The sequence below is a fragment of the Glossina fuscipes genome, unplaced genomic scaffold (genome assembly GCF_014805625.2).
Source record: "Glossina fuscipes isolate IAEA_lab_2018 unplaced genomic scaffold, Yale_Gfus_2 3, whole genome shotgun sequence".
Lineage (NCBI taxonomy): Eukaryota > Metazoa > Arthropoda > Insecta > Diptera > Glossinidae > Glossina > Glossina fuscipes.
Window position 1 is genome coordinate 11671994 of NW_023998417.1, and position 11260 is coordinate 11683253.

An 11260-nucleotide genomic window follows, 5' to 3' on the forward strand; every position below is an offset into this window, starting at 1 on the left:
AAAAAAAAAAAAAAAAAAAAAAAAAAGAAGAGAATTCAGTTTTCATTCAGAGCTCTCCGTGCTACCCTATTCCCATCCCACACACTTCTTGGCCTGCTTTCCTATTTATAAATATATGCATATCTTTGTTTATGCTGGAGCAATAACGTTTTCATTTGAATAATAAGCGTTTATTTATTGAATTTCTTTTTGTTATTTATATTACTAAACTATAATTAAATTATCATTTGCCGTTCAACCCATTTGTTGTTATCGTGCATTATTTGCATATTTAAAATGTATTCAATTCCATGACTATGCCGCACATGGACAAAGGCACTCAGACTATACTAAAGCTCGTCATATGTATGAGTATGAGATGTGCATGAAAATAATATAAAATTTTATCAAAGTTCTCTACATATTTTTGCCTCTAGAGTGTAAAGCTCTTGGACATTGATTGAAATATCTATTAATGGATGTGGATGCACTTGACTAACCAATGGAATAAAAACTGAAAAATAAATTAAATTTATTCATTTAATCTTTTTTTTTCGCAATTATTATTATTATTATTATTATTACTAATAGTGTTATGATTATTATTATTATTATTTTGAGTTACGCGACCTGTGGAAATCGTTTTCAGATCATTCCTAAAGGAATTGAACTCAATCAATTTTATAATTACATATATCCTGCAATGCGCTACGATACTGCACGTGCGTAAAAGTGCTTTCCCGTTTGTCTACACGTCCGTTCGTCTGTCCGCTTAAATACAAATATTATTGCAAAAGGAGTTAGCTCGTTTTCAGATCTGCGTGAAGAGCAATTATTTTTGTCCTTCAAACTTTTTTTTTTTTTTGCATCAGTTGCGATAACTAAGTACGAAAATCTGCTCACAAAACTCACAATCACCCGAAAACTTAAATTAAAAAGAGTAAAAGGAGATTATGATGCGACGTCTTCTTTCCTTTCCTTTTATGGTACGGCCTGCTTACCATGTAATCGTGCTGTAGGATTTGCAAAGTAGATAACTTGTGGAGAAATTCGAACTAGTATACGGATCTCGTCATGTTTTTCCTGTCAATAAGACACAGCAAGGAGCAAACAGCGAAAAAGTCTATGCAAGAATTTTAACTATGGGTTCTCTATTGTTTCCGGTTAGTGTAACAAATCGAAAGAATAGGACGTCTATCACAAATGGAAAAACATACCGTCAAATGAGGGCCCTTGCGGATCATCTTACAATTTCCCTATCGATGTGTCCTCTGCCTTATAGCAACCCTACGAAATAAGCTATAACGACGAGAAGGATTGATCTAACTCTGCCCTGACGGCTTATTTTTAAATTCGAGAGCCCCTCTCCCGTTCGTTGAGCTAGTTCAGGTTGAGAAGTTAGTTTCTAGCCTAACAATATTATGAACGCAGGTTAAACGCTTAAACCTCTTAATAGTTTGGTCTGAATCTTTAAAAATTGCCTTACAGTCTTAGGATCAGGGAAGAATAATTTTTTCAAAAAGCCTCCATTTTAAGTATTCAAGACCACTCCGGTTTCGAAATAGTGTCATTTAGATATCTAAAGATGTTTCAGCGTTAGCCTAGTCAAGTATTAAATTTGAAAAGCTTATAATGGTAAGCTTGTAGACAAGCCTATGCCTTATGCTAAGAGAGAGAAGCAAAGAAAATATCAAAATATTTTTGCTGAAAATATGTTATATATGCAATTCTCACTAGCCAATGAGAAATTTTAATGCATTAACGTTAACGCCATTGCTAAACAGGCCAAACTCCTTTTGCGGCAAGTTGGACGTAGTCACTTAATTATTACAATTTCATAAGTTCTAGAAATTCTTTTTTATGTAAATTTTGTTGAACAGTTTATGAAATCTCTCTCTATACGCAAAAATGTTCTCCTTTCCTTGCACTGCTCTAGTAACCGAAATAGAAAAAGCCGATTATCCTTAATTTAACTTAAGCCGATTAAATTTAGTTTATTTTCATTTTCGCTATCTTCTTTTTTTTTTATGCTTTTATAAATTTTAAAATAAAACTTCATTGTTTTCATTAGATTATTTTTAATTTGTTTCTATTTTTTATTTTTTTGTTTTTTTTTGTTTTTTATTTTGATTTCACTTTTTTGTAGATTTATGTTATTTCTCTTATTATTAGGTTTTTAGATTTCTGTTTTCGTCTTCTTCAAATTGATATCCATATTTAGTTATTGTTGTAGTTGTTAAAAAATATATATATGTATACATATATAGTTTTGTTATTTTTACACATAAGTTAGTTTTTATACAACATTTCATTATTCATAAAATTTAAGTAATCAGTGCGTGCATCTGCTTTTATGTGGGATTATGATTGGTTTTAGAGCCGCATACGTATTACATAGGTTTGCGGATATTACGTGAATTTTTGTAAACACAATAAATGCTTTAATTTGTTTTATTATTGTTTTTTTTTTTTTCTTTTAAATAAATTAAACTTTTTGCAAATAAGTATCATTTTATTCTCATAGTCTTCCAAAAGCCGCGGGAAGTTAAGTGATATTCTAGATTCGTTACAATATTTGTAACGTCTAGAAATAGTGTTTGATTTTGTAGCCAAGTAACCATGTCCATCTATACGTCCATTCATTTATAACTTTCGAAATAGGTAAACAAAAAAGTTTCTTCTCTGCCTAGCACCGTCAAAAAACTAGAAAAACATCGTTTATCAACAATTTATAAACTACAGCAGGTATCGTGTAAAAATTATACATAATATAATCAACGAGGGCGATTGATCGCTTCACTTTCAAGCGTACAATTAAGGACCGCATGCATATCAATCACAAAACTCTTTCGCCAAACACTACCGTATCTAGTCAACTAACGCATAACAAACAAAACATTTCTCGGATGATTGAGAAATCATTACAATGTGATGAGTTATTTCACGTTTACAGTCTCCAGCTATAGTAAAAGGTTAATCTCGAGATATCTGATGTCTTTCATACACACGAGCGCATAGCGACAACGCAAAAAGCATACGTCAAATACCTAATGTGTCTAAGGAATATGACTAACTTCATTCAGCGGCCCACCGGTCGCACCTAACGTGTACGCGTTAGGGCTTGTAACGCGTGTTTCGACATGTTCGATAATGGCCAGTATGAAATACCTTTAAGGGGGTGATAGCGTTATTCACTTTCTAGCGCATCTTATAAACGAAATTCACAGTTTGCTAATTAATGAAAAATATGCTTTGAAGCTATTTCCAGCGGAAGATTGTGTGAATGTGTAATGATTCAAAAGAATTTTTTAAATTCTTTTGAAAATATTTGCATGGTTTTGTGTGCATACATATGTGTGCATAGAAATTACCTACAGATCAGTACGCTTGTACACTCTTTTGGTGCACTTAACTTATTTGCACAAAAATTCCTGATTAAATTAATCGGATTTAATTCATTTCCTTCTGTTTATTTGTTGTAAATGCTTATGGGTAAATGCTTAATTTCATTCATCTTATATGTGTTTGTTTATCTGTCATTTCAAATGTTCCGGTATTTTCTCCATTTACTAGTGCGACTAGCGTGTACCGTAAGCTTTCACCAAAAAATTTCTCTCAAACAAGCATTTCAAAGATACCCGAATAAAAATACAATTCCGTTTTAATAATAAACGATGAGTAATAGAGAGGACTTTCGGAGGGAATGATAATACTATTCTAAAAAGAAATCTCTAAGATGATCTGATATTTGAAATTTTCATATTTTAATGCGATTAGTAAGTACAATTGCGGCTTACACGCTATTTCGTATCATGTGTAACTCTTTCTTTGACCGATATGGGTTAATAAAGCAAAAATATTATGCACCTTGTTCGAAAATATGGTTTACATATCGCAGAAAATATCATTGTGACGAGAGGCAACTCTATGGGAATACTATTTTATTTTGTTTCTAGCCCCTTCATGTATATTTGTTTGCATGCACAAATATCAAAACATAATATCTGCCTTGGACCATTCTATAGAAAGCTTTTATTTTAGTCTCTCTATCGTTTTTGTGCCCAACCTCAGGGTATGTATGGGAGTTGCGAACAGCTTGGAACGCTTCGAAAAACCACTTTTAAACGCCATAAACAATGGAACCAATTTGCCATTCCTGGCATCTGTCTATATGTCTGTCAATTTGTTAAAACCGCAATCACAACTAGATCAGAGCATCTGAGGAGCACTCATCATTACGATATTATAGTGATATCCACTGTTATTAGGAAACGTCTTATCTTTGCCGAAATTAGAGTAGATTCTATGTATTCAGTTCCAAATTCAAACGACTAGAAGTTAGCAAGCATAATTGTAAGCTTTGAATAGTCTTTCGTAGCAACAGAATTGCAAGGTAGCAGAATGTTGCAGATTTTTACACCTAACGTATTTTCAATAATCAAATTTTTTATTTTTATTTCCGTTTCGCTCGGCAAAGCTAACAACTTCATAAAGAAGTTCAGCCTAATAATTTATTTTTAATTTGGAAGTGTATATGCAAATATATTCTATAAATGTACAACATATTTCCGGACTAGGGATCATTTACTTTAAAGCTACTAGCTCTTTCATCAATTACAAATGTATAACATATTCTCGGCAATCATTTAATGTTTCGCGAAAGAAACCAATCCAATCTCTTAAGTGTGCACCACATTTTCGGACAAGAAAATTATTAATTAAAAATATGTTATTAAATATTTCAAAAATGCAATTGATGTAACTATTTATAATTTAAAAATGTATACCGTATTTTCGGACAATTTTATTTTTTTTTGCAATTTGGATGAAGAAAACATCAGTGACTAAGAAGAAGAGAATTTCCTTTTAATAATTATTAAACCAATAAACATTTTCTTCTCTTCTTTGTAAGGCTTCCAGAAAATGACAGCAAGACTTGGTGCCTTCAATTTTCGAAAGTATGCATCCTGAGCATTGTCACAACTCATGTCAACATACTCGCCTGCATGAAGCCTCTGAATGTTCGTTGATATGTATTGAAAATAATAAAAAAGAAGGAAAGAAAATAGAGAAACAAAATCCACGGTATATATGTACACAGGTGGCTGCAAATTAACACATACTATTACTATAAACTATAAAGGTGTGAATGTATGTGTGCATTTTATTTTTTTTTAATTTTTCTTTAAATTTTGTAGCAAAAATAAGCATGCATTCACGTTTAGATATGCAGGCTGACATATGTTTTTTTCGGTGCTTATGTTTCGTTTTGAAATATTTTCTGTTATTATTTTATATATTTTTGTATTTTAATTCATTTTTACACACTGTTGCTTATATTTGTTAAATGTTCATCTTTTTTCATTTTTCTTTCAATTGATCCTGTGCATTTGAATTTTGCTTTTTTTTTCAATTCAATTCAATTCAAATAATTTGTTTTGTTTTGTTCCTTTCTCTTTCTCTCTCTCTCTCTCTCTATAAAAATTTATTACTTTCTAAATATTTTTATTACAAAAGAAAAAAAAAAACAAATAAATATATACGAAATACGAAAAAATATTATTTACATATTTTCTGATTTGTTGTTATATAAACGCTTAAAAACAGTGACTACTAACATCAACTCTGCATAAAACATGTATTCCTGGATTTTTGCCGTCATCATCATGTCACTTATGCAAATTTTTTATTTTGTGCTCTCAACCAAGCTATTGGTTTACAATCAACAAATAAACATTATTCAAAAAACTCTTTTTTTTTTTTGGTTTATTGTTTTTTGTTTTTTGGTTTTTTTTTTTGTTAATTCATATACACATCATATGCATACAATAGGAATATGAATGAAATAAATTGAGGCAACCTTTACTACTAGAAAATTATTTAATGCATATGGTTTTCATTTAAGGGAAACCGTAAAGAGCACTCAGAAGGAAAGTTTGCCTAAAGAAATTTTTAATTGGTATCAAGTTTTCATGAGAGGTTCTCTTATCAAAAACTTTCGTCTTCTAGAGCTTTGCAGAAGAATTGGCAATAATTTTTGCTTTTATGTTGTTTTTATTAAGGTCACGCATGTACACATCATTCAATTTCCTTTTCAATAATCGAACGACTGCCAGGCAATGCAATACTCTTTGTTTAATTTTTCCACTTTGATTTAAAAACATGCTTGAAACTAATCACAAAGAGCTCCGATGTCCTAGAATGGCTAGCAATAAATGAAAGTCATCGCAAACCTGCAAGATTTCTAATCCAATCAAAAACAGTCTATCAAAAAGAGAAAATGAGAATATTGCAAGGCGAATGAAAAAGGAAAATATCATTCTAATGCCAATGTCTGATGTCGGTTTTAAAAAAAAATAAGAAAGAAGGCAAAAAAGGGTGGTTGGGTGCCTGCTTCACTAAAACAATCTGTAAACTGACCGGTAGAGATTGAGCAAAAACTGAAGTATATGGTGAATAAAAAATAAAAGGTTCCCAAATCTTTCCCAACTCGGGCCTAAGGAGAATTACGCAAGTACACACCTCTTCCTCATCGTCTTCAAGTTCTAAGTACAAGAAAAGTTATCTACTTTTATGTATTATATGATTATCGTTAGTTGATAAAACTTCAAAATGATATTAAATTGCGCTGGGCATGAACACCAGTAAATAGACTGCCTAAAGACTAAATTGCCCATAAAACCACTGTTTGACCACAAGTTTTTATTTTCATCGAAGGGCCTTGTAATGATGGTAAATAGACGCCTTGGTCGAAAGGGAATTCTAATAAAACATTTAGATCATTTTCCCATGTTACTGAAGAGTTCAACAGTCCATGAGTAAAGCCACAAAAGTACCCGGATAGACCAAATACCTTCAATAAATAATTTCAAAAGACAAATAATTAAACCAATAAGAAAAACAAATAGTGTGTAAACTACTTGTGTATTAAGATAAAGTGCCAGACTTTTTTTTTTTTGCATTCTATCATAACATCAAAAGAAGCGACTGAAACCATGCAAACTTAAAACAAAAAATGATAAATAATAATATGAATAAGATACACGATCAAATACTTTCGCCATAACTAAAACATTGTGAGTAGATTAACTTAACTGCTTCCATTTACAATAAATGGACACAGAATGCTGATCATAATCATATTACACGACATTCCTGCTTAGCGATGACTTCTCGTACTTCCGTCAATCAGTTGCGAGCACTTTCAAGTTTAGAAGAATGGAAAAGAAATGAAAAGTTCAAATTTGGACAAATTAGTTAAAAAAAAAATACAAATTCTTTTCAATAAAATAAAAGAATTTAAAAGTGAGTTATATAAGGCAATGGCAAGTACACAGCGCCTCAAAGATGGAAATGCTTTCATTTTCTGGAATAACTTATGGCTTATGCCAGCTTCCAATTTAAAAATTTGGCAAAGAGCTTTCTCTCGAACCAAGAAAAGTTTCGCCCATCACGATGTACCCACTGACAGTGTCCCAATTATTGAGAAATCATTGCTTTTTAATGCGTTTATCGTCGAGATTTGGTTGAAGGTAAACATAACTTACTTACTTGTTAGTTTTACATTTTCTAGATCGGTGTGAAATGTCAGATACGTTTCAACTTTAACCGAATACTGCGAATATGACTTGTTTTGCGATAGCATTCTGTGTGAAGGTGCATTCAAAACTAAAATAATAAAAATAAAAGATAATTTAAAATAAAATGATATCTGGTATATCCAGAACTTACATTCAATGTGCTCAAATGTTTAATGAAGAAGAAGAATATTTGGAAAAAAAACATCACTGTGTCCTTCATTTCTATTTTCTTTACTTGTTTGTTTACTTCTATACTGGGATCGAAAGTGTTGTTCGCTTTTTGCTGCATGAAAAGACTTAAAGTAAGTATTTCATGTAAATATAAAATAAAAAAAAATAAAAAATTTTAATTCCTTTACATATTTCTTTTTTGTTTTCAAATTGTTCGCTTTTTATGAAAATATACATGTGAACTTTTTTCGTATCACGTTACATGTAGCTTACCTACGTAGGTAGTGGCCATTAGCAAAAAGCTTTTAGTAAAAAATGATTCATTTTTTCCATGCACTTTTGTACACTATTTATTAAAAAGAGATTTTTTTTTTTTCAATGGATTTCACACGGACGCGCACATATCAAATATGATAATTTTATGTTTACAAAAGCAAAAAAAAAAAAAAAAAAAAAAAAGAGAAAGAGAAAGAAGAATACGTTTATAAATATATTGCTTAGTTAGGTAAACGAAATAAAAAGGAACAAAAAAAAAAAAAATTTAGAATTTGTTGATTTAATAATTTATTTATATATATTTGTGTTTTGTTAATTTGTTTTGTTTTTTTTTTTTTTTTTTTGCCGTTTTAAAGTTTACACAAAATAATTAAAAAATAAGACAGGTTGATTTAGGCTTTTTTTTTTTTTTTTTTTTTGTTTATAAATTATTTATTCATTTATTTATTTATTTATTTATGTTATTAATTAGTTGTTTTGTTTTATCCTTTTAATTAAAACAGTTTTTCATTTTTAGCATTTTGCAACTTATGTTAAAACGAAATTATTATACATATCCATGTACATCAATTAATGTCTATATATGATGGGAAATTGTGTTCTATTGCTTAAAAGTAATTAAGAGAATTTTAATTAATGATATCATTTACATAAAAAAATACATTTCATTTTAATTAGGCTTAAAAATTTACACAAGAAGAATTAAACATTTACAAAATACTTATCATATCACTTATTATCTTTTCTTCTTCTTTTTCTTCTTTTACTTCTTTTTCTGTTTTTCTATTTTGTTTTATGTACTTAATAAAAATGTCAAGTTTTTTTTTTTTTTTTTTTATATATAAGTTTCACACACATAAAAACAAAAGATGAGATAGAGTTTTTCATTAAACAAAGTGACATTGATGCACTTAACCCTTCACAAAGCTGAACGGCTTTTTTTTGAATTTCACATGAATGTAGGAGATAAGTAGATTTTCTTTTTACTTTTTTTTCTTTTTGGCAGGGGTGGTCAATAGTATAGTGTTTATATTGGTGATATTTTTCATTATTCACGTCTCAACTCCACTCTTCAAGGTCATATCACAAATCAAATACGCTCCCATTCGTCGTTTTCGACTAATAGACCGGATAATTAATAAGTGCTTTGCAATCGGTCAGATTGCATTGCGATCAAATAAAATCTTTGTTCGCTTCAATGTGCTTCGCTTTCGATCGCAAAACGCTTCATATTAAAGTACTAAACTCAAATATCGGTTGACAAATAAACCTAAACCATATTTTCCCCTGAGTGTACGAGTGTAGGTAAAAACTGCGACTACCAAGACAGTGTTCACGGTTTAAAATCTCAAGTGCGGTAGAGTTTTCTTCGGACGTAGCTACAATACGCGCTCAGTCAATTCAGCTCACACGTATATCTCTTTCTCTTGTCTCTCTCTTTTGTGAGAGTCACCGTGCTACTCTGACCAAACATTCCATAAATTGTTTTACTATGACCCAAAACCACTTCACGGTCGAATACATGACACACATAAGCAATAACAAAGTCGATGAAAATATACTGCAATTAAATATTGTGACCCGGCTTTGGTCGACGAAAAGTCACTTCACTCTTGATCACAAATGTTTGTGTTTAATCAATAATATCATCAGCCGTAAGCCAAAATAAGTTTATACTCATCGCACCGCTTCGTCATCGTTCGGAAATTCTCAGGCGACGAAAATCCACTTCGCAAAGCGGTCCCGGAGGTACTTGAGAGAAGGGAGTTTTCCGAGGTCTTATAAAGCGTTTTTTGAACGATCAAAAACTATTTTCAAATTGCGTCCGAATAAAGGCTACTTTAATCTGTTGATGTGTTGGCCACCCCTACCTCCTACATTCTGTTTACTTAACAGTTCTTTGACGTGCCGGAATGTTATTTGAACCTGATATCTTTTGCACTTAAACTTATATTTAAGAAACTAAACTATATTTGATTAAATAAACTATGATCACATATTACAACAATGAATTATATAAGAGTTTCGAAGGCTTTTCACAGATGTGTCTTACGTTTAAATACATTTCTCAAAAATAGTTTATAGTGGGATGAATTGGCTGCTTTATAGAGTTAGAAAGCTATTACTCAACTTTTTTTTTCTTTATTTTTTTTTTCTTGTTCTCTTCTATTTGACCGGTAAAAATCATGGATAAATGGATGTAAAGCAAAGAGTGCGTCTTCTGTTAACTTTCTATAAAAGGAAATATTAGTTTATCCCTCTATTTGTAGCAAACAAAATTACAAAACATACCCACAGAGAATCTCACATCTCTATATATATATACGTTACAACTCCGATCAGCTCGAGTTTTTGATCGACTAAATCATATTAATTTAAATCATTGCAACTTTGAAAAGCGAGAAACATAAGCTTGATTAAAGGGTAAAGGGAACTGATTGAGTTGTTTAGTTAAAGGTTACTTGCTTAGGTTTAAACGAACATACGAATTTTAACAATCGATTTAATCAAGGATCGTCCTAAACTAATTGATTTTTAAATGCCACACATATGAAGAAATTGTTAGCGGTTTTTGCACCAGATGGCGCTACCTTATCTGAGAGAATTTTTGAAACTGTCGCTTCTCCAAGCTAATGTTTACATCATTAAAAGAAAAACCGCTACGTTATGAGAATATTAGATTTTTCGAAGCGTCAACATTCGACGTCCTGTCGGAATGTCCGTCTGGGAAACTTTAGGGATATTACATTGCGATTTGCTATCATCCTTGCAACATTCCTTAGACATTTCTCTTCCTGCGTAATCCTTAACAAATTTGTCTTGCTCGCTGCATGAGCAGCTTTAAGTACAGTAAAGGAGTCTTTACGTCGATAATGTCAAAAGACCTTTTACCATGTTACTCACACACACCTGCCACAATTGTGGGAAAAGTGTGTAGCTATTGGTGGTTAGATAATAATTTGAATATTTTTGGACGATTGCTTGAAGTAAGCGCTTTTTTAATGAGCTATTATTATACCTAATAACTACGCAAGTCTTCATCCTTTGCTGGAATTTAATTAAAAAATTTGTGGATAAAGTACTTATCGAATTTAATATTTTCTTTCAAGTTCTTCCTACGGTGGTGGGTATAGCAAGAATCGTAGCAGATATCGCCGAGAAGTTTGTAAGTTTTTTAAATTGAAACGCGATACTGGGTAACCGTCAGGTTCGCCCTAAGACCAACTTTTTGTATTTGTTTTTTTTTTTTTTTT

At 31.1% G+C, this 11260-nt stretch overlaps 1 long non-coding RNA gene across 1 annotated transcript; it reads right to left on the bottom strand.

Moving 5' to 3' along the window:
* Positions 1 to 6689: 6689 nt before the first annotated feature.
* LOC119634844 lies at positions 6690 to 8195 on the bottom strand. The gene is made up of 2 exons (XR_005246984.1): positions 7711 to 8195; positions 6690 to 7647 (listed from the first exon to the last, which is right to left on the bottom strand). It is a non-coding gene; the product is annotated as an uncharacterized LOC119634844 (long non-coding RNA).
* Between the last annotated feature and the right edge of the window lie 3065 nt (positions 8196 to 11260).